Below are 24793 nucleotides of genomic sequence, written 5' to 3'. Positions count from 1 at the left end.
GACCTGCACTGGCTCCCTGTCAGCAAAAGGATCACGTTCAGGCTCCTCACCCACGCACACAAAGCACTCCACGACATGGGCCCCGAATACCTCAACAACCGCCTCTCGTTCTACACCCCCACCCACCAGCTCCGCTCCACCAGCCTCGCACTTGCCACCATCCCACGGATTCGCAGAACCACCACCGGAGGAAGATCATTCTCCTACCTGGCAGCGAAGACATGGAACTCCCCCCCCACACACCTACGACTGACCCAGTACTATCTCACCTTCAGGAAACACCTCAAGACCTGGTTATTTGAGCAGTAGCGGTGCCCCCCCCTCCCTTCAGTGCCTTGAGACCCTCACGGGTGAGTAGCGCACTCTACAAATGTGTCTGATTGATTGATTGATTTATACGTTTTTTGTCCAGTGTGGGTTCTTTCATGAGCAATTAAACCGGATCTATGCCTGAAGTTGTTTTGGCACTCAGAGCACTGATACGGTTTGAGCCCAGTGTGGGTCCTTTCATGTACAATAAGGTTGGATTTCAGATTGAAGCTTTTTCAGCATTCAGAGCACTGATACGGTTTCTGCCCAGTGTGAGTTCTCTCATGTTGAGTGAGAGTTATTTTACGACTGAAGCTTTTCTGGCATTCAGAGCACTGATACGGTTTGAGCCCAGTATGGATTCTCTGATGTAGAGTTATACCGGATTATAGATAGAAACTTTTTTGACATTCAGAACACTGCTACGGTTTGAGCCCAGTATGGATTCTCTGATGTAGATTTAAACCGGATTTCTGATAGAAACCTTTTTGGTATTCAGAACACTGATACGGTGTATGCCCAGTGTGTGTCCCTTCATGTTTAGTAAGGGTGCCTTTCTGACTGAAGCTTTTCCAGCATTCAGAGCACTGATAAGGTTTTTGTCCAGTATGAGCTCTCTCGTGTTGAGAGAGAGCTGATTTACTACTGAAGCTTTTACAGCATTCAGAGCACTGATACAGTTTATGCCCAGTGTGGGTCCTTTCATGTACAGTAAGTCTGGATTTCTGACTGAAGCTTTTCCAGCATTCAGAGCACTGATAAGGTTTTTGTCCAGTGTGAGTTACCTGATGTTGAATCAGACTGCCACTAAAACTGAAGCTTTTTTGGCACGTGGAGCACTGATATGGTTTTTGTCCAGTGTGGGTTCTTTCATGTACAGTAAAGCTGGATTTCTGACTGAAGCTTTTCCAGCATTCAGAGCACTTATAAGGTTTTTGTCCAGTGTGAGTTCTCTCATGGTGAGTGAGAGTCTTTTTCAGTCTGAAGCTTTTCTGGCTTCAGAGCACTGATACGGTTTATACCCAGTGTGGGATCTTTCATGTACAGTAAGGTTGGATTTCTGACTGAAGCTTTTCCAGCATTCAGAGCACTGATAAGGTTTTTGTCCAGTGTGGGTTCTTTCATGTAAAGTGAGATTGAATTTGCTACTGAAGCTTTTACAGCATTCAGGGCACTGATAAGGTTTTTGTCCAGTGTGAGTTCTTTCATGTAAAGTGAGATTGAATTTGCTACTGAAGCTTTTATAGCATTCAGAGCACTGATAAGGTTTTTGCCCAGTGTGGGTTTTTTCATGTACCGTAAGGTTGGATTTGTGACTGAAGCCCTTCTGGCATTCAGAGCACTGATAGGGTTTTCGTCCAGTGCTAGTTTTCTCATGTTTAGTGAGGTGGGATTGATAACTAAAGCTGTTCTCACATTCATTGCTCTTATTCGAGTTGTTTGTTTCTCCAAGTTGGCTTTGTTCCTGGATACATGTCATCTTAAGACTAAATTTGATTTCTGATCGTGTACGTGTTTATGTTACAACTCAGCATTAACTTCTAAAATACATTTCAGATGCTCTTCTTAACATATGTATTTAACTAATGATAGTTTTTACCTGGAGATCATTTTCCTACCTTTAAAGGCACCTATCTAACTTGTCTTATTAACTTTCACTGAGGAGCCCCTTGTATTGATTAAGAGGCCTCTCATGGATTCATTTTCTCCAAGTTATGCCCGGATGAATTTTCTCTAGTTTAATTAGTCTCATTTAGTGATTCTAGTTTGATCACATTTGATTTAGCAGTTTTAAAAGCACAGATAAGGTCTTTGGACTTTAGTGTTTGCCTGGTAGCTATGTTTGTTCATACCAGTAATGACAGATGATTAGGGCATGCCAGGGTGGTTTATGAATTACCAATAGCGTAACACTGGCCCCTTTTATACTTTCTGTAGCAGTATATGCTTTTTTGATCAGTTGCTAAGACAGGTACATGATCCACTTTGAAGTTACAGGACCGTTTGAAACCACTCGGATCAACCCAAGAGACAGAGTTGGTGGGGGAAAATCTTCCTCTATTGGAAATGATAATCCAGCATCTTTGGTGAATCGACATCTGAGAAAGAGCATTTACAATGACTTTCTTTCAAACAATCTTTTCTTTCCTCTTGTCTCCAGGAGACAGAGACAAAAGCTTACGCTTGTAAACCGAGGATATTAGTCTTTTTGACAGTTCTGTCACATCACAACACGTATACGGATGCTGATCTGTTGGGGAGGGTTTGGGTCTCCAAAGCAATTCTCATAAACCATCAAACAGAATTTACATCACTGAGTTTTCTGAAGTGCACTGCGTGGGGATCAATTGTGGCCAATGTTCTCCTCAATCTCAGTTACTGACACTTGGTAAACATTTATGTTCCTTTTACTTTAGGGATTTGACAACTTTCACATTCACCAGTTTCTTCCGCTCCAACATCCTCACCATTCCTGGCACATAGAATGTGTTTCTTCTCAAGAGCTCGAGAATGTTTTAACTTTCCTTGAAATAATCCTTTTTGTTGTGTTTCTCTAAATTTAAACCTTCTTTTTTCTGTTCATGCTTCAGTCACCTGTCGAAATGGAGTCAGAGATTGTAAATGAACACAAAGAAAAAATATTTATGACCATATACTTTGCACAAAGAAAGTATTGACAAAAACTAGCTAGGAAATCAGTTGAGTAGCAATTCTGATAGTGGTGAAACAGCTCTGGGACACTGTGTAGATCAGGAGCTTCGGATCACTGGAACTCAAGGATGTGAGAGCAAACGTAATTCATATTTAAGAAGGAAACACAAGTTGCACATATATTGTGACACAGATTCTTAGAAGCAGCCAACACTATCAATTTACAATTTCTGTGGCAAAGGCTGGCATCAAATGAAATATTTGTAATACTTTTAATGAATTATCAGATGTTATTTACTCCCCTGCCCCCTAGACTGTTCATCTATTCCTTTTTCCAGTGATCTAGGAACAAAGGAATTGGCCTTGTTGCACTCAGTGCTTTAAATGCCACCAAAGACTGACGCTGTGTCCAGTTAGCTCAGTGGAATTCACCATTTCAAATTGTACGGATGATAAGTACTTACTTTGTGGCCCAGAACTCATGCTCCTTCGACAGGACCAGGGCACTGCAACACCTGAAAAAGAGAAAAAAACAGCACAACCGTAAATGAAACGATAAAAGGGTCTAGATAAGGAAAACACAAAACAGAAGAAAGAGAACAAAGGCTATCTTCCACTCTCACCACATGTTCCAGCACAGGAAACCATAAGTTACTTCTTAACACAGTGCCCCCAAGGTCACCACCAGGTGCAGCTCCACCGGCCACACCACCCTACAGCAAGCCCTGTGTGCATGTGTGCCCACGCACATGTACTGTGTCTTTTGCTTGTAGTAGACAAGACAGAAAAGGGCAGGATGGGAGGGCGTAAAGAGATGGAAGTCAGATCCAGAGAGAAACGACGCTGAAAGACAGAGAGAGGGATTATGGTATCACGTGCTGTAGAGGAGGAGACAAATGTGATAATAGTTAAGGAACTGGTGGGCAAAACTGACCTAAAAAGGAACTGGACCTGCACTACACTACCAACATGTTCCAGGAGGAATGTGGCTCCATCAGGTGATTATCAGAAGTTTGATAACAACAAGAATAGTGCACAGAGGGAGTCAAATGTTGAAGCTAAAGAGACAAAAACAAAACAGAGATCAAGAAAGGGAATAGAGAAAGAAGAAACAGGGGAAAAGGAAACTTAGAGTTATGGGAATCCTTACCTGAAAGTTATATTATATTTTGTTCACTGCACTACTTGGTCATCCCAGAATACCTTGAAAGGAAGTAAAGAGATAGTTTTGCTTCAGACGATCATACTTCATCCCATCTTCCAAATAACCGTCCTGAACTTCCAAAACAAAAGAATCTCTTGTTCTCTGGAGGCCATTGCCAAGCAACTCTGGTTATGAATAAATACTTTTTTTGGTTCAAGAACCACGATACTCTGCTGGAAAAGGTCTCTGTGAATATAGAGTGTACCCACAGTCTCAGAGAACAAACCCTAACAACGCAGTCCACGTCTTCATAACCCCCATCTTTCCATTTCCAGCCCATGAAACTTGCAAATCAAAACAATCTGGTTCACAAAAGGCATGTTAAAGTCCTTGTACATAATTCTGCCCACCGTTCATAGATAATTCAATGAGACTTAATAAATCTATATATTTATAGAAACCATGTTCTCTGAGCAACTACAATTCAAGCTCAAGCTGATGCAGAGTTCAAATGCTGAGCAATGGAAGCAACAAGGCATCAATGTGTTGGTGCTTTCAATTTATAAATTATCTAAAGGGATGATGTGGAAGGTCAGTGTCTTGTGAGCCCTTTAGGACTTTGGAATAAATCCTTCACGAGACAAAGCTTGGAACATCGGAATGTTGAGGTCCATTGAAGACAACGGAGCAGCAGCAGCCTCTAAAACCTGATATAGGCCCGCTGCTCTCAACATTACAATGTCCTAATACACAGCATCTGCCTCTCCAAAATATATGTATTGGGCAGGAGAAGGCAGAAGATAGAGCCTGCAGCAGGGCACACAGGAGCCTCCCCCCTTCCTCCTCCCGTAGCTCGCAGTGTCACTGGCGTCTCAGAAGGAGGGGGGGTTCTGCTCATCTACTGCATCTCCCCGGCTCATCTGAATGATGAAAAGCAGTTTAGCCGAGCCCAGGGAGAACCAGGGGCTGACTTCAGCCTCCTTTCACAGCTATTGCTGTGAATGTTCAACAATTAACCACTGTGGTCCTGCATGCGGCTGTTAACTGTTCAACATTCACAGCAACAGCTGTGAAACAAAGGTTTCGGAGTACCGGAGGTTTTTCAACCTCCTCGTTCTCTGGGACACCGTTGTTTTTTTAATGAACACATTCTGCCCTCATGGGGCAAACAGTGTAATGACCTTATAGTCAGCCGTCGGCGGCAATACTGCCCAATAAAGATCCGCTCCCTTGGTAAAGGCCCTTGCCTTTGGAGCTACAACAAGCTTTAAAGCTATATTAAAGGTTTCGAATAATTACTGAAGTCATAAAAATGGGTACTCAGTCAGAGAAATACTGATCATAATATTTGCAGGAGAATCACATAAAGGTAACCTCTAAAGTATATCAAAAGCCAGAATCAGAAATAACTCTAGCTGTAAAGTCAATTGACAGACCACCACAACAAATGTGTGCTAAGAAATAAGAAAACGTTTTTCTATAATTTCAAATATAGAAATCACCTGTTTGGAAACATTTTGTCTGAGCCATCATTATTTTGTTTTTGATCTTCTGCTTAGTAATAAAATTGTAATTTCAAATAGCAAACTGACATAGAATCTGCCTGGTTAAAAATCAAGGAAAAGTTCTTAAGTACAAAATCAGTAAGAGCACTGACATCGGAACCTTCGTTCACAATTTACAGCAAAAGCTGCTACCACTCGAGTAAAGAGAGCCGCTAACATCTGGAATGATCTGCCAATTGATCTAAGGCTCACGAATTGCTACCTTACCTTTAGGAAAAAATTGAAAACTGTGTTGTTTCCCGAAACAGACTAAATTTTCCAGTCTCAGGTATTTGTTCACCGCACACTGTTACAATCTTAGCGCCGTGATATCCTATTAGGATGAATGTTGCGCTTTAGAATTACAAATAACATTAACATTAACATGTAGTCTGACTTCAGGAAAAGTGTAAAATAAAACAATTCCAGCAAATATCCCAAAACAATACATTTTATAAGTTTTTAGACAGAGAGAACACATTATTGACATGGTTCATGATGTGGTAAAAATGACAGCAATCAATGAATATTCATGAAAACATAGCACAACAAAATGTAATTTAATAAGCCACGCCTACAAAATGAATAATGAATTGTGACTCTTCCCCTAAAAGCCACAAGTCATTTTACAAGGTTAATCCCTACCATAATAACTGGCTCTTAATCACAGTTTAAGTTTGTGGTCATTCATCATTGACCCAATTTGCATGGGAACATTTGCTGACAGCTTATTAGTTGGTTATTAGAAATGCCTACAACTTGTACTCATTTCCCAAGAGGGGTGGGTTGGGAGCTGCCGTCAGTCTGACTGTGTAACAGTTAGCACATTTATTGATTAAAAGAGATACTGGATTCCCATTCACTTCTTCTACAAAAGTGCCACTCTGGGTGACCTCTAGGACTGCACCAAGCATGCAACCCTTCTCCCGTCTCAGGCACCGCCATTGTGTCTGATTCACTCCAGTAGAAACTCCTAGTGTAGATGCAAGTTGTGGAAAATAATTATTAATCAAAAAAGGATTTTGTTGAAGTCTTAAATTTGTTGAGAATTTGGCGTTCTATTCTGCACTGGGCTGTGGGACCATCGGGACTGAAGGCATGTTCCAATATATCTGCCTTTGATTCTGCATGCTCGGCACAGAGGCCATTTGGGCTGGGACCATTGGCTGTGACATCCCATTCTGTGCCATCTGATTCATGTTCCAGTTTCCCAGGTTCCAGCAAACATCGCAAGGAGCATCTCTTATTCTGCACATTAGTGTTTGAGGTATTTAAATTGCCACTGTCAGTAAAACCTATACCCTAAGCAGGGCCGGACTGGCCGCAACGGGCTTCAGTGTTTACCCGGGAGGCTGGAAGAGTGGCGGACGATGGTTCAGTGCTGGGAAACGTATTTGTTACCTGGGGGCGGTTTTGCTGTGGTGCTGCTATATCGCACCCCGGCAAGAAAAGAGGCAGGGATCTGGGCCGCCAAAATTGTCAGGCCTGGTTTGGGTTCCCAGTCTGGCCCTGACCCAGAAGAACAACATTTCCTCCTTGCACATACTGAACATCATTACTCTACACACCAACGCCGTGCATATCCAAATTCACACCAGCAACAAACCCGGAATCAAAACGAGAATACAATCCGTGAGAACCAATTTCGTCACCTGTTTGGAAACATTTTGTCTGAGCCATCATTATTTTGTTTTTGATCTTCTGCTTAGTAATAAAATTGTAACTACAGAACTTTGGTTACAACAAAATCTCATCCAGAATGTTAGTCTGCAGCCCCTCACATTTTGCTGGTTATATGCACTACCTCGGAATGCAACGCTAAAAGATGCACCCTCTTTTACCCGGTCTTCGACATTGCAATATTGTCTGTAGATCTGCATTAATCTCTTGTAATCTAATAAAATATTTTGAGGCGCTTCACTCTGTGGCTCTTCAATTGGCCAGTTTACAAGCAACTTACACTCATTCCACAAATCTCTTGGGACAACAATTAACAAACTTAAACTCAGCTCTCGACCACCCCACCTGGACAAACAGGCCTCATCTCCACTGCATCCCTCCTGGAGAGGCCCCACCTTCTTTGAACCACCCAAGAACAGGACAGGCCTCACCTCCTCTACATCCTCCTGGACAGGCCTCACTCACCTCCTCTGAGCCCCCTCGACAGGCCTCGCTTCCTCTGCATCCCCCCGACAGGTCTCGCCTCCTCTGCACCGCCCTCCAAATAGGCCTCACCCCCTCTACATCACATGGACAGTCCTCTCCTCCTCTGCACCCCTGGACAGGCCTCACCTCCTCAGCACCCCTGGACAGCCCTCACTCACCTCATCTGAGCCCCCTGGACAGGCCTCTCCTCCTCTGCAACCCTGGACAGGCCTCTCCCCCTCTGCACCCCTGGACAGCCCTCACTCACCTCATCTGAGCCCCCTGGACAGGCCTCTCCTCCTCTGCACCCCTGGACAGGCCTCTCCTACTCTGCACCCCTAGACAGGCCTCACCTCCTCTTCACCCCTGCACAGGCCTCACCTCCTCTGTACCCCTGGACAGGCCTTTCCTCCTCTGCACCCCTGGACAGGCCTCGCTTCCTCTGCACTACATTCCAAACAGGCCTCACCCCCTCTACACCCCATGGACAGTGCTCAGCTCCTCTGCACCTGCTGGACAGGCCTCACCTTCTTTGTGCCTCCTCCTGGACAGGCTTCCCCTCTACTAACATCACCCCCGAAAGGACAGGTCTCACCTCCTCTTCCCCTACCCCTCTCCACAGGTTTCACCTCCTCTGCCCCTCACCCCCTCTCCACATGTCTCACCTCCTCTGTACCACCTGGACAGGTCTCACCTCGGCTGCACCCCCCTAGACAGAACAGGCCTTACCTCCTCTGCACCGCTGGACAGGCCTTACCTCCTCTGCACCGCTGGACAGTCCTCACCTCCTCTGCACCCCTGGACAGGCCTCACCCCCTCTACATCTCATGGACAGTCTGTAGTGTAGTTCCTATATTCCCAATAGGCTCTGCGCATTGGAATAGTATATCCTGTAGTTTAGACATAGGACTGAGGTCGACTAGGTCTCTACTGGATATACTAAACTTAATTGTGTGTGCCAGCTAACTCAGAGGTCACTAGAAACTTTCTCGAATGCACAAGAAGGGATTCGTTTCTGACAACCGCATAAACATGACAACTTTGTTTCCCCAAGATAATACGTATCTTCAGAGTCGTGGAAACAATAGTTTGTTATTTCACTCAGTCAATCGTGCATGCTTCGTTTCACCAGAGGTGCAGAGAAATAGAGAGACGGGCGTTTTCAATAAAATTATTTATTGAACAGTCTTCTTTCTCATGCAGAAGAAATTAACTGCTGCAATCGTAATACTGGTTGCAAAGTACAGGGCGTATAGTATGAAGAGTATTATAAAATAATACTGTAAAAGCATGATATGGTTTCTAAGCCATCAAATGGATAAAAATACATACATTAATACATACATTAATAAATAATGTACTCAACTGGTGCTTCTAAAATACGCCTACCCCGGTGTACCTAATCTAGGTCTCGTACAATGGAAGAAGTAAGTGAGGTGTAGCTTAAGTTTAGTATTCTTTGCCAAGAATCTAATCAAAGAATTCTCTAAGGGTCTAATCAGCTCCGTACCTTGGTTTTAGAATGATGGATGTCTGGTATCTCTCTCTCAGGGCTTGATTTCCCAGCAACCTGCAAGGGTAGCCTGGAAACACTGGAGCTGGATTTTTCAATAAAAGTATTTATTGAACAGCCTTCTTTCTCATGCTGCTACAATCGTAATACTGGTTGCAAAGCACAGTGTGTATAGTATGAAGAGTATTATAAAATAATACTGTAAAAGCATGATATGGTTTCTAAGCCATAAAATAGATAAAAATACATACATTAATAAATAATGACTAAAAGTACTCAACTGGTGTTTCTAAAATACGCCTACCCCGGTGTACCTAACCTAGGTCTAGTACAAGGGAAGAAGTAAGTGCGGTGTAGCTTAAGTTTAGCATTCTTTGCCAAGAATCTAATCCAAGAATTCTCTACGGGTCTAATCAGCTCCGTACCTTGGTTTTCGAATGATGGAGGTCTGGTACCTCTCTCTCAGGACTCGATTTCCCAGCAACCCGCAAGATAGCCTGGAAACACTGGAGCTGGATTTCTCGGCTGGAGAAAGGACAGCGTCTCTCAGTGCGTCAGCTGAAGGGTTGGCTTCCTTCGGCACTTGCTGCAGCTGGGCGTCGGGCAAGTAGATAGTCGATCTGCTCCTTTGCCTAGGCAAGTGTGGGCATTTTTATACCTTGAAGGTGCCGAGTTTGAGGTTGGACATAATAACGTCATTAGAGACTTAATTCTCTGAAAACTCCATGAGTTCTTGGATAAATCAATGTTCAAGCAGGGGTAAGTCCCTGACTGCTGAAGGCGGGTTTTTCCAAGAAATCATTGTAGATTTTCGGAACTAGTGGAAGTAGCCATGCCGTATTTGGACTGCATAGGCCAAGTCTAAATATGGTTATGATTTCTATGCCTATATTAGGATAGGGTGAATTATATCTATATATCGGCATGAATCGGAAAAATTACACTAGGGTCCTAAAATGATCCACAACACCCACTCCACGTATTATGTCTAACATTACTACATTAGTAAGCATCTAAAACATAACTTAAAGCATGTGTTTAAAATCCCACCAGAAATACAAAAAATGCATTCGAAAAGGGTTGTATACGTAAAAAATGAGCATTTGTACTGTACGCATTTTAAAAGAAATAGTTATCAATCAAAGAACATTCATTTGATATTAGAAATGCTATCTGAATGAAACATGAAATGACATTCATGAAATGGCTCTGTGTTTACAGAAAAAAGTCGAGACCATCCCATAGTAGAATAAATATACTGTTTTGGTATACCCTGGCCGAAACATTAACTAGATAGGGTTTTCCTGGCATCATGCCACAACAGCTGTGATCATTGAGCATACCGTAGCAGCCATTGGAAAGCTGCCTGAAAATCGGGCCTCATACCACTGCTGAAGTACCGTGCAAGTGGCAAGAAAGGTTATTTAAAGAACCTTCGCAGGCTCCATGTAAATTAATACCTTCACATAAAAGTGTACCGCTTAGTGAGTTTTTACAATTTTTTGTACTAATAAATACTTCTTCTCCCCACTCCAACAACTGTGAGTATACAGCAAATTCCAGGTTGACTTAATGTATCCCTTACCCAACCTTTCATACAGGCCTGCTGGTATATGCTGTAGAATTTACTGAAATTTGAAAATTGTTATTGGTATCATGATGGTGCCATGTATTATCCATTCCACGACAGGCTTCTCAGAAACCGTTAATAGTAATCTTTCCAGTTTTTCCATGCTCAGCACCATATAGTCTGCTCCTCTTTGTGCCAAAGAGATTTGTTTATCTGTAAGGTTAAAGACAGTACACAATGACGTGGTGTTGTTAAACGCCATGGCACGTAGCCTGAACGTAGATTTTGCAACGTCCAGCCTAACAGCATTATAGAACGTAATTGGAACCGGCCATGTTGTAACATTAGCAAATCCTGTTCTATTATGTCAATTGCAGAAGATACAATACTGTCCAAAGGATAGATTCTGGAGGACAGAGTCGTTAACCCATTGTTCACTACAGAGAGAGCTTTCTCTAAATGAATACGATTAATGTCTCGTATTTTTTCTGCAGTTTCTGTTTGCTTTATTTTCCAAACTTCATTGTAAGCAGCATATATACCTGCGTATATGAAATGTTTTTGATGTTGTTTACGAGGCCCAAGTAAGAAGTCTCGAAAATCGACGCCTTCTTTAAGTAAAGTCAAGTGTTGTTTATTTTCAGGAAGTGTGGATTTCTGTAGCCATTCAAGGCAGAGTTTTCCTACACTGTATGTGGTTACTATCCCTGGATGTGGTCTCTGGGAATATCTTGGATCCGGCCTATTCACTGTGAACCATTTTGTTTTTTTCAGGAATCTATTTTGACAGTTATTCGTGTCTGTGGGCCCGATTAACCATTTTTTCCAATCAGGATTAGTTCTGTTGTGTTGTAAAATCTGTTTCACGTCTACCTCTTCATCTGTAGTGCTGTTACTATCAGGTGTGGCTTTAAGTATGGACGGTTTGTTTAAATCTTTTATCTTAGCTAGGCCAAGACATGATGTTTGTTGAACAGTGACATTTAGAAATAATATTTGTTCTGGAATAATGCAGGCTCTGAAAAAGGATTCTAAACCTTGCACCTGCCATTCATTTGTGCCCCAGACAGTTTTTCTCTCAATGTTGTCTTTCCAAAAGGTAAACCCTAATGTTGACATCGGAGCATAAAGGTTTGCAGAATAAATTTGTTTAGTATTGGTCAACATATTTTTTAGTCCTGTCTTATTCATATTTTTAAAATAAAACGTTTCTGGATTTGTGATATTAAAACCTGAGATGTACGGAAACTTTTCATAAAATGCTTTTGAGCTGCCCTTTGGCAGCGTAGGACAATGTTCCCATTGATTGTAAGTCAAAACATTTCTAGGTTGTGCAGATTTGTGCAAATAATGGTGACCAGAATGATTATAACAATACAGTTCTTCATAACTTGACAAACCTTCTAAGTGTTCATGCTTTTGAAATTTTGCTTGAAGGCGGGAGAACAGGTACAGTCCATTTCGAAAGAGATTGCAGCACTTAAAGCCGAAATCAATGGTGACAAAACACTGATAAACGCCAAAGAAGCCCTAACCACTCTGGAGGCTACTCTTAAAGATTTTGAGTTGACAACGCAAAATAGAAAACTCGAGAAATTGGCCCGTGACCTACGGCTCTACGATAAAAAGAAAACCTACCCCTATTTACAGGAGGACTATTATCGGCAAGATACTCAAGGCCGTTTTACCAACAGGGGCGCGGGTCACCAACGTGGGAGACGTAATTACAAAACGTTCTCCGATTCCTCCTGCGGTTCGGACGGGGACTTTGACCAATCTGGACCTAGCCACTCCCATAGCGGACAGGAATACAGTTACCAACCCCGCCAACAATCTTTTTTAGAACCGGGACAATGGCAACCCCCCAGGAACCGAGGCAACAATTGGTCCAGAGGATATCAACGAGGCCAACAATCAGGGAATCAGAATTGGGAAGGTGGACGTGGCAGGCCCCAGAAGCAGGTACACTTCCAACCGGAACAGGACGGGGAAATATCCACCCGCCGCAAGGTATACCGATGGTGAATCCACCCAATCCTGTGGTCAATATTTCCAACTACCAACTTTCCGAGGATGAGCTGAGTGTGCTGAGTAAGGGACTTTCATATGTACCGACCAATATTCCTGACCAATTCACCATTAGGTCTGAACTGTGTAAGTTCTTCAGAAAAGTCCGACTCAAATACTTCTTTAAAAATAAACTGCCCTACCAATGCAAGTCATATACTGGCTTAAGAATCCCCTCTACGTTTGTACCACCTGCGAGCACCATGTCACACAAAATTTTAGCTTATGAAGCAGTGGTCTTACGAGACGTTAATCAGATACTGGACAAACGTCGATACCATCCGTTTAACATCAAGAAGAATGAGAAGAAAGCCCTTCAATCTCTTGGGAACAACAGAGAAATAATAATCAAACAGGCAGATAAGGGCAGTGCCATCGTGGTCCAGGACATCAAAAACTACAAGAATGAAATCTACAAACAGCTGAATGATAACATCAGCTACAGAAGACTCAATACCGATCCCTCAATGGCTCTTGCTTCTGATATCCTACATTTGCCCAGGTCGGGCCTTGATGAAGGATTCCTGACTGAGTTGGAATTCAACTATTTAAATCAACAGACTCCCAGGCTACCGACTATATACAACATACAATTCAAATAAAGGAGGGTTCGAGGGACAGTTTAATGACCTGAGCACAGTTTATATCCCCCTTACAGACTATGAAAAAACAACCCTGGTAACCAATCAGATTGGGTTGGGAAGTCAATAAGGAAGTCTACAACCCGGTCCGCGGTACCTCCCCAAACAGCCCGGCAGGCTGAGGGAGTACCGACAGACAGGTAAGGGTCAGCATTCTATTCACAGTAGGGATGTACCATATGTGCATTCTGCAGTACGAGCGTTTTGTCCCGCATGACGTGCACTCGAGCATGGACGCGCTGTATACGCTGTTTCAATCATGAGCGCTATGTCGAACATGACGTGCACCCGAGGAGGTTATCCGACACTCTTTTAAATTAAGCGATGTCAGAGGTTCTAACTTTTTGCTAAGAAAAGAAGCGAAAGGATTGCTCGCCAAACTGAGCACTCTAAGTGTGTAATTAAGCGATAGAGACAATTGACGATGAAAATGAAAATAAAAATAAGTACACGCATTTGTTTCATCTCCCGTCTCCACCGCTTTACACTTAAATCGATAGGGGGAATCTAGGATCTTCTTATGTGCAATGCCCGTATGATGTCGCCTGGAAAGGCGAGGCGACTTTTAAAGGGCCAGTGTCCAGGAGACAAATAAAGAAAGAATGGATTTTTGTCCATTGAACAACTGTGTAAAGGAGAGGTGGGTTTCAGGCACCCCGTTACACTAGAAACCACAAGATTTAATGAAGAGCAACATCAATCTAACAAGCTACTCAGAGTAAGAGGCCATCGTTACCTCAGAGTTTTACAAAAACAGTGTCTGCTATCGGTGAATCCGACATTCAGGGGGGAAAAAGGTTGTGTTCACGACTGTCTTCTTATTATTTTCTTTTATTTGTGTCCCTGTACTACAGAGCGGTGCTTCGTATTCCTGAGCTGTTTGCCAGGTGAGGCGAGGCATTTTCTCCTTACAACATAAGGTGAGCCCATGACTAATTTTGAGATGGGAGACACAAAATGGTTATTATACCTGTATGTTTAGTGCTACATGAAGACAATGTGATAGCCCATACTAATGAAGGTGTGTTATCCTATCTTTTCTTCTTTTTCTTTTTCTTGTCTATGTGTTTGTAATGTGGCGGCTATATTTTGGTGTTCTCTGACTCTTTCCAGGAAGAAAACCAGAGATGAACAGGTGACAAGTAGTATTTCTGTTCATGTATGTCCCTTTTTGTATATATAATTTTTGTATATCACGTTTAAGCAGTAGCAATAAAGTTAATGGGTCCTGAGGAAGCGGCAGGCACAATGAGTGGCCTCTAGTTGTCCGCAGAAACATGTCGACCAAACTACCCAGTCAGTGGTTATTTGTTTGAACCATTTGACCTTTTTTGCACTTGATTGATTTTAATATTGGATGTGCTTGTCTCCAGAATAAAGTTATATTGCTGGCATTATCCAAATTTTAATGAACACACATTTATTTTTCGCTTATCACTAATGCACTGCTCCTAGTTACGACCGAACCAACAATCACCAGACATCGGTATCTAACAATTGTCTCCGATTACTTTCTGTGGAGACATAAAAAAGGACTACCTACTGTGGAGTAGACCAAATGATGTACTGGGCGGTACAGAATACGTAACTGATGGACATAATTTCACAAAGGGTGATTGTCCTTGAGTATGTTTCCATTTTACACTCTTAAAACATACTCCTAGGTAGCCGCACACACATAGTTATTGTCTCTGTTTCTGACCCACAGTTAATCGCTGTTTTTTTACCGACTATATACACCTTACCAAAGATACATAAGAACCTGAGGGAGCCACCGGGCAGACCCATTGTATCGGGGTGCGGGTCCATGCTGGAACCATTGGGTCGATATATCGATTTCTTCCTTAAACCCTTAGCGGAGGCGACACCTACCTATCTTCGTGACACCATGCACACTCTAAGCATTGTGGATGGCCTACCATATGATGCAAACAAAGAGATGCTGGTTACTTGTGACATAACCTCGCTATATACGAGTATCCCGCAAGAGGAGGCCTTGACCATCATGACACGCTACCTAGATCAGAGGACTGCCCCTGTACCAGTACCAACAGATTTCATCATAGGACTTTTACGGCTGGCCATGATGCACAATTTCTTTATGTTTCAGGACCACTTTTATTTACAAACTAAGGGAGTGGCGATGGGGGCCACATTTGCCCCAGATCTGGCCATTCTTTATATGGCGGCTTTTGAAGAAGACATTATTCTGAATGAGTGGAACCCATTCAAACATCATCTTGGAGTGTGGGTCCGCTATATAGACGATATCCTACTCATTTGGAACGGAACAGATACTGAGCTTTCTCCCTTTCAAGCCTGGTTGGATTTACAGTCTGCTGACATTAAATTCACATTCAAATCAAATTCATCTCATGTTGATTTCCTTGACCTTACGATCTATAATGATGATGGAATTTTGAAGACAACACTTTTCCGTAAACCCACTGAGCCGAATTCGCTCCTTCAGTATGGGAGTCATCATCCAGGATCCCTTCGGGATAACTTGCCCATCGGGCAGTTTTTGCGAAACCGCAGGAACTGCTCAGATAAAGTACATTACATGGAGCAAGCAGACGACCTGATGAATAGATTGATACAAAGAGGATACCCCCGGCGTCTGGTGAAGAGAGCCAAAAAACGAGCGTAGTACAATCCCAGGGAATGTTTACTACAACCTAAACAATGCAATGAGGAACAAAATACTCGGTAACCACCTTCACAACAGAGAGTAACAGGATCAAAAAGATCATTAATAAACATTGGTCACTAATATCCGATGATATTGGGTATCCAACATTGCCTCTACACGCTTTCAGAAGAGGTAAGAATATCAGAGACTACGTAGTCCGATCATTTCTCCCTCCCATAGAACCTACCACCGTTCTATCACTGTGGAATCTCCCACCTGTCACAGGGCATCACAGATGCACAAAGTGCAAAGCCTGCGACAATACAATCCAGACAAAGGTCTTTGAATATAAGGATCACAAAATTTCACTAAAATCACTTAGGAACTGTAACACCCAGAACGTAATCTATGCCATTTTATGTGAATGTGATCTAATTTACATTGGCCAGACTCAGCAAAAGGCAAAATGCAGGATCCTACAACATACAAGTAGAATCAGATGTGAGGTAGTGGGAGCCCCATTAGTCTATCATTTCAAAGCTAAGCAACATACACCAGAGAGCCTGAGGTGGGTAATCCTTGAGAAAGTAACATTAGGTGCTAGGGGAGGCAGTATTTCAAATGTTCTCAATACCCGTGAAGCCAAATGGATGTTTCTGTTTGACTCTGTAAAGGCGGGTCTTAATGAAACTGAGAGTACCTTTGCTCAAATGGCCAATTTGTAAATATAAAATGTTGGCCAGTATATTGCTTTGTCATCTGTACCAACTCCTTGAATGCACAAAAATAATCTTTCCATACTGACGGCCTTTACCATCATGTTCGATAGGTACGCCGCAATGTCAATGATATTACATATCAATTTTGTGTTCAATATGTGAGCTATTTGGCAAATATTCATCACTGTTATGGCTTATGCTAATAAGTGCTTTTATGTATGTGCACTTTTTGATTTCCCCATTATTGATTTTCTGTATAAGAATATCTATGAGCAACCCATATGGTTATATGAGTGATCGTGACAAAACATACTAACTTTTTATAAATTCCTCTGTTTCGAGATACTGCACATTAGGAAGCATTTTTCATTATGATTGTATCTCCACGGGTATATTATATATCGGAGTTGGCAAAATATACACTCCTTCCGCTTTGGTCAAGTCCCCTTTTTGTGACCATGATTAGTATGGGTCACGTGATCGGAACACTACAGGAAGCAGCTTTAACGGTTACTGCCGTTTGAGTTGAACGATGAGCAGTGCCTTCTAGGATTTCCTGCTTAGCCCGCGGTGTTTCGTGTTATACGGTACGTCTTGTGCTAACCGATTCCATGACCCTAATGCTGCAATTGTATAACTGGCAAGGGCACTAATAAATTACCCTGCCGATTTGCAGATCCTGCCCTTTACGAATCACCAGCTGCAGAAGATACTAGTGGTCTTCGTTTGCATACCTCCATTTTACGTGGTACTCCTACGTTTACCAGGTATGTTACTTTAAACACTCTGCGCACAATTTTCCATTTACCGTGGGAATCAAAACATTTAGACTCTGTCCCACTATTCCTCAGATTTCACTTTGTGGAGCTGAAGAGAACCGCTACAACATACTCTTCAGCAGTGACGCACACACGTTTTGAAACAACAATTGAATTCCCATATTTCCGTTTGCCGGCCGAATCCATGCAGGTATGTCTATTTGAAAGTGACGAAAGCTGCTTTATTGAGTTTACAAGTTAAGATCTCAATACATTACCTTGCCATTCCTTAGTTAGGTAGGCTACCCTGAATCATTGAATGTGACAATTTACTAATATGGGGACCTTAATACCTATATGTTGTCCCGCCATGTCATAGTTTTGTTGATCTGACGAGGATCGCCACACCATATGATTCAGCGGGGATCCACGCACGTCATTGTCTAAAACTACAGCGGAACCCCCTTTCTCTGCTGCATCTTTGCTATCGGCAGGTATGTCATTTCATAAGTGCCCTCAGTGGTCTGCTGTGTTTACAAACGATGGCTCGATTATATTCCCTCTGCACCCTATAAAGTCTACATTCTTGTGCTTTACCATCCACAGTTCGACAGCGATCAATACCTGCCATTTTATACATCTACGTGTGAACCCCTATTGTCAACGGCCCCTTTTTATTAAAAGGTATGCCAATTCACACGCAAGTGTTACTAAATTTATATCAGTAGTGTGCACCCATATGAGATGCAAATATTGAACAGTGGTTTTCTTTCTCTACTTTAATTGCGGTGCAGATTTTGAACTACTCGCACTACTCCATTCCTCGTTTAGACATTGACGGGAGGTATGTTTTTCAATTAAATCATGCATCTTTCGCGTAGCCAAAATGTGGTAACTACTGCTCACTGTGATGTGTTGCACTTATAAACCCGGCATCTGCAGAATTTGATTACAGTTGTGTGCACTCACACCCTTTTGTCGTTACCAGTGAACCTTACACCTAGTCCTGGCATTTGGAATTACCTATGAGGTTGACATTGATGTATAATCTTTTGTTTAATGTATCTGAAAGGATATTTTTGTTTTCTTAGAGATAACGTTACTTCTGCATCCTCAAGAACCTACCAGTTTTGAACCATACCCACTACATTACTGTATCAACCTAAGGTATGCTTGTTCACATCACATTTGAGCACATGTCCGGTACAAGCATACCATGTATTAACTATCTGCATGTAGTAATTGTTATCGGTTGATTCCTACTGACCAATGACCGATTGTGCGTTTGAGGTCTTCCAACCAGCTTGCCTCATAAGATACTTATCCGTAACGACTCTCTTGCTACCACTGATGTATCCCTCTTGTTCACAAGATATGACTATGTTCCCATTTTGGCCTTTTATTAATTTTATGAGCTTTTTGGGATCCTTTGTGACCCATAGTAAAGTTTATTTCTAATTCCCCATACAGATCTATTGCCCCACCTTCCGCATACCCTGTCCTGATGAAGACCCTCTAGCAAGGTTTATACCACGCCTGCATCGATTTGGGTCGAAACGTCGACACTTCCTCCATTGTGTTCAGCCTCTTTCCTGATTTATTATTTGTGATTTTATTTGAGGCATGATTTCTTAAATTAATTGATGAATTAATTGTTCCATTGCGTCAATTTGTCATTATTTTTGGTGTATCCTGGTCTTAGTGACCTATTCTTTAGTTTCTTTACTTTCACCATTCCAGCACTACCCTTCCCTACTCCATTCTCCTAGGGGCATTCTATGTTATTTACTATGTATTTATTCTTATGACTGAATCTTTTATGATACACGTTGTGAGTAAAAACAATGTTGTTATAACTTTGGTGTATGTACTTATTTGTTGTTACGATTGAGCTAACTGTGTATTTATCTGGGTCCACTTTGTTTGTATCTATATCTCGCCCAGGTCCCAGTGACTACTTGGGTTAACCCGTGTCTTTGTAGCATTTGACATTTTGCTGACATTTCTAAATCTGACATCATATTATTAACAGTTTCAAAGTCCCAATCATCAGAAAAACTGCTTGGTGAAACAAAATCACTTAAAGAAACTGGTGTGGAATCTTTAACAGTTCTACCGGGCCATAAATGTCAAAATCAGTTGTATTCCATGCTATACCACCTGGTATAGGAACGGCTGTGATGTTCACTGATGACAGGTCTCTATGCTCACAATGGGACGATTTGTGGGGTTTCAGTAGCAAGTTGATGTTCTTACTTGCTGTGTCCATTGTACTATATTTTCCATCCATCATTTTCCACAAACTTAAAACAAGAATAAGCCATAGCAGGAGAAAAAGTACACCTAACACAATCCAAAATTCAACCCATGGTGAAATCAGATATGTTTTCTCAAGCTGATGAAAGAGTTCTGTTATTTTCTCTTTAAAAGTTCTTTCTACTGGCGTTGTGTCTGGTTCACTGGGATCCTCAGAAAAGTTATCGAAGTTGATAAAATAGCCAGAGGCAGTTCTGTCAATTTTTGGGATTGCATCCGGATTCTTTGAGATCACTGGAGTTGCTTCTTCCTTTGCCATGTTGGTATAGTCAGAGGCTATATCATTGTAGACTGGACTTTCTTGACGAACTGATATTTGGGTATCAAGAGGGACAAGTTTCATGGCTTTGTTGCATACTCCCTCTTTTCTTACTGCAGGTTTATCAAAGATGATAAGTCTTTCAGTTTGAACCTCTTGGATAGTAGCCAGATTTGGTCATCTGCTACTTCTTGGGAGTCCACTGGGCCTACTACATATTATCGGCCACATGATGTGGTTTTACCAGGTCGATGGATACCGTTCTGTTCTCCCTTTTTCCAGCAAGCGGCGGTAGTACCACTGATCTTGTTCCAAGGATTGCTAAGACAGGCACTGGTTTTCTGTAAGAAGGCCCAAATTCCTTCTTCACTGCGATTTTTTCCCTGACTAGATCCCCAATCTTTGGAATCCAGACAGGTCTTGCTGGGACAGGTGGTTTTTCTTCAGTGGTCGTTGGGCTCTGTGTTGTGTTACTCAGACTTTTCCTTGTTTCGTTTAAGTCCTGTAAAACAGCCAAACGGTCTTTGATATCAAAGGGTTTCTGTTCCACCACTGAAGTTTGACAGTCAAGATCCTGAATAATCATTCTAGTACCAAATAATAATTTGTAAGGAGTGATTCCACCAAGAGAACTTCTTGGCAGATTATTAAGACTACATTGGACATTTATTAGATTTTGACCCACCCATCACCCGAACCTAATACCCTAGCTGTTCTATCCAAAGCCAATCTATGCTTTATGTCACGGTTTTTCCTTTCCACTATCGCATTTCCCTCTGGATGGAATGGATTTGAGTACCGCAATGCAACGCCCAAGCTGGCCATGGCCTCCTTGTAAGCCCTAGAGCTGAATGCAGGACCCTGGTCAGAATATAGCGTGCCGATTGCGTATTTGCTGATAAACACTCGCAAATCTTTTATAACAGTTCTGGCGTCAGCCGACCACTGGGGCCATATCCAAATGAATCTTGTGCAGGAATCCACTGCGACCATGATATATTTATAGTTGCCATCCCTTTGTAAGGGACCACAGTGCTCCAGGTAAACACACGCTAATGGTTTATCTGAAATCAGAAAGGGCGTCTGCGCAGGTCGTTTCACTGTAGAAACTTTCATTTCTTGGCATATTTCACATTCTAGAACATAGTTTCAAGTCTGTTTCCTCATGCCCAGCCACCAATATCTTTGTTTTAATAATGATACTGTTGCGGAAACTCCTGCATGTGCAGAGGCGAGCCCTTCGTGTGCTGCTAAGATCAGTCCTAACCTATGTTCCATGTTTGGGATTGCCCTATCCCCCACGCCAGGGATTCGAGCAAAAGGAACATTATTTGCATCAGTTATATATGAGTACTTTACTGGAAAGCCTTTTGGGAGTGTTTTACCACTGTCTTTTACTGAGGCGGTGACAGCTTGCATTATTTTGCTGTCTATTTTCGTTTTTGAACAAGTGATTGCAGCTACGGAAGCCGTTTGCACAGCTGCCTTCGCGGCCTCATCAGCCAATTAATTCCCGGCAAAGTGAACGCCATCACGTTGATGACTCAGTGTATGTATCACGTGAGTCTTTTGTAGTTCTTTCTGTAGTAGAACTACTTGTTCCCAAAGCTTTTTATGCTTTATTGTGCCACCTTTTGCATCTTTGAAACCGTTTTGAACCCAGTTCTGCAAATATTAATTATAAGATTGAACGCAGTAATACGAATCGCACACTATGAATGTGGAGAATTCGCGATCGGTATTTTCAAGCGCCATCTTGAAAGCCTGTAGTTCAGCTCACTGAGCTGTACAGTCTCCGAGTGATTGAGTTTTAGTGACCATTGGTCTAAATTTACCTTCGCGCCAGCGACCTTTAACAATCGCACAAGCAGCACTATAGGCTTGTTTACCCCCAAATGCGGGTTGTGCTGATCCGTCTGTATAAATTATACATCCGTAATGTTGTAGAGGCAGAATCTCAATAGGCAGAGGACATTCTTGTTTGTATTGTAGAAATTCTTGTGTTTTCAAATAGGGGTCAAAAACGTATTCAACGTCTGATGCAGCAAGAGAATTAACCCATTGTATCCATCTCGGTTGTAAAGCCTTGGCATTTGGAATGCTCGCTTTTGTCACTGCCTCTAAGGCAGGTACAGGTGTAACGATCATTATGCGTTTACCCTGTGCAAGAGCTCTCTCTTTTGCTACTGCAGTTTGAACCGCCGTCAGAATCTTTTCTTTTGAAGTAAATTTCATTTCAGCTTGTGTGTACAAGTGTGATTTGTAAGATATTGGTACCTTTTCACCTTCATTAAAGGTCAGGTATGGGAATCCGCATCTCCCTGGGATGATTAGGATCACAAGGTTGCGCACGTTGTCGCGTGTCTGTAACTGTGTTTTTGCTAACATGTCTGTTTGCACTGAACGCAAACTTTCTGTGTGTTTTTGTGTCCAATTAGTAGCTTTGAAGTCAGGTTTGCTTAGTTCGTAGAGGTCTAACCCTCTCTGCGTAATTTAGAACATAAGTTCTTCCAAAATTCAGGAAACCTAGAATTGACTGTAAGTTTTTCATCGTTTTTGAAGGTTTGAGCAGCTCACATTTTTCTAAAAAGTTTGCTGCCAGGCTTTTGCCTTCACTTGATAACTCGTATCCTAAGAATAGGACGTTGAGGTGGGCAATTCAGGATTTCTTAAAATTGAATTTGTACCCTTCAGAAGCAAACCCAAGTAGTATGGTGTTCACTCTTTTCAAGTGCCCGTCCAAGTCATCATCTGTAAGACAGATGTCATCGACATAAGATAATGCCTCATCATCGTACATTTGTAGTAACTCTGTTACTCTGGCTGAAAATAACCCTGGACTATTCTTGAATCCCTGGGGGAGACGGAAAAATTGTCCATGTGTCCCCATTATTGAGAAAGCGGTCAAATACCTGCTTTCAGGTGCAATGTTTTGACAAAAGAAACCATTTGAGATATCTAATGTAGTTTTATATTTTTTGCGCACAATGTTATTCAACAGTGCTGCACTGTGTGCATTTTGTACTGCAAAAGTTTTGCAACAAGAGTTTAAATGTCTGCAGTCCAAAACTAGACAATATGAATTGTCTGGTTTGGAGACAGGAAACAAAGGATTGTTCATAGATGAGGTGCATGTTTCAATCACCCCTTGGAATTCAAGTTGATTTAAAAACCTCTGACCTGTTTTTTAGCTTCCTGTTTTACATGATATTGCCTTTGCATTGTTGGTTGTTTTTTCAACTGGATTTTATGGTGAGGAGAATCTTCATCCCATCCTACGTGATTTTTGGATAATGCTGGGGTCTGGGCTACAGCCCATTTCCTGGCATAGGTGTATTTTTTATGAATTGGAATGTGATTTGAGAAGACTGGCATAATTATCTCTTCGCCATGTGGGCTCTCCCAAAAGAGTGCTTTAATTTTCCTATGTATGTCCCCCTCCATCCGGAGCGTTACTTCATATAACTTATGGGGTACACTAACCCTGGTGTCGGCAGTTTCAACTTGAATGTATTCATTCAGATCCACTGTCTCCAGATGATCCTTCAGGATCTTGCGAGCTATGGTGACCTCTGCTGCGCTGTCCAGCATTGTCTGGGCCAACTCCCCGTTCTTGAGTTGCGTCCTCAAGATCCTCGGCATCTCTGATCTTTACACTTGCTACCTTCTTCTTGGTGAATTCAATTTTCTTATTTTTAGGAATGTGCTGTTCGTCTTTGGACTTTACGCGTTTTTCCTTTTGTTCTGATCGTCCTCTTCTTTCGTATTTCTGTGAGCAAGTCTGAAAGGTAAGAGAGGAACATGTATCATTATCTTGATATCTATCAGGTTTTCTCAAATTATCCCTATTTCTGAGGTTAAATCTTTTTTCACAGGGCTCCTGTTGAGTAGACCTTCCTCTGGACTGAGAACGCTTCTCTTTAGGAAGTGTCTGTTTCGTGTTTTCCCACTTCCTTTTAGGAGTAGTGAGATTATTTTTAATAAAAACGTTTTCCAGATTTTCAGTTAGTTGGGGTTTTACTGGTTTCCCACCCAAACTATCTCTACCTAGTTCTTCATAGAATTTTTTAATAATTCTTGCAAGCTCATATGGTTGCTCAGTAATATCTGTTTCTTTTAGTTTTTGGCATATTGCCACGGATGCTGCTTTACCTTTAATGTTGGATAATAGTATAGCCGAGACCTGTTTGAAATCTTTTAGTAACTTCATACCAAGATTTAAAGCAGGTTCTGGTCCGTATTCATTTTGAATCTGTGTTAGAACGTCTGTTACCACCGCCATAGACGGAACACCATGTGTTTTTGTGTAGATTGAAGCAAATACTGTACCCCAAGTGTCACAGTCCTCCACGTGTGGTGCAATCCCCCTAGGTAAACAAATTGTTAGAATCCGGTGTTTCTCATGAGGTGTACTATCAGGGAATACTGCCTCTATTTGAGTAATTTTCTGGGCTAACCAGAATGGAATTTGTTCCCGTTTTTCAGGCTGTATAGTCTGTGGTGTAATTTTGTTTATGTTCCCCT

General features: G+C 42.0%; 1 long non-coding RNA gene across 1 annotated transcript in view; it reads right to left on the bottom strand.

Annotated features, from left to right (window-relative positions):
* Positions 1–1326: 1326 nt before the first annotated feature.
* LOC144834371 (uncharacterized) overlaps positions 1327–24793 on the bottom strand; it is a 62523-nt gene continuing 39056 nt past the window's right edge. Inside the window, exons 3-5 of the long non-coding RNA XR_013593988.1 lie at positions 4112–4164; positions 3426–3476; positions 1327–2904 (exon numbers count right to left, since the gene is read on the bottom strand). This is a non-coding gene — a long non-coding RNA (uncharacterized LOC144834371). The remainder of the gene's footprint in view (positions 2905–3425; positions 3477–4111; positions 4165–24793) is intronic.

This window comes from Lissotriton helveticus, chromosome 1_1 (genome assembly GCF_964261635.1).
Source record: "Lissotriton helveticus chromosome 1_1, aLisHel1.1, whole genome shotgun sequence".
Taxonomy (NCBI): Eukaryota; Metazoa; Chordata; class Amphibia; order Caudata; family Salamandridae; genus Lissotriton; species Lissotriton helveticus.
Note: the sequence above shows the minus strand (reverse complement) of the source record. Positions and strands in the feature narration are given on the sequence as shown.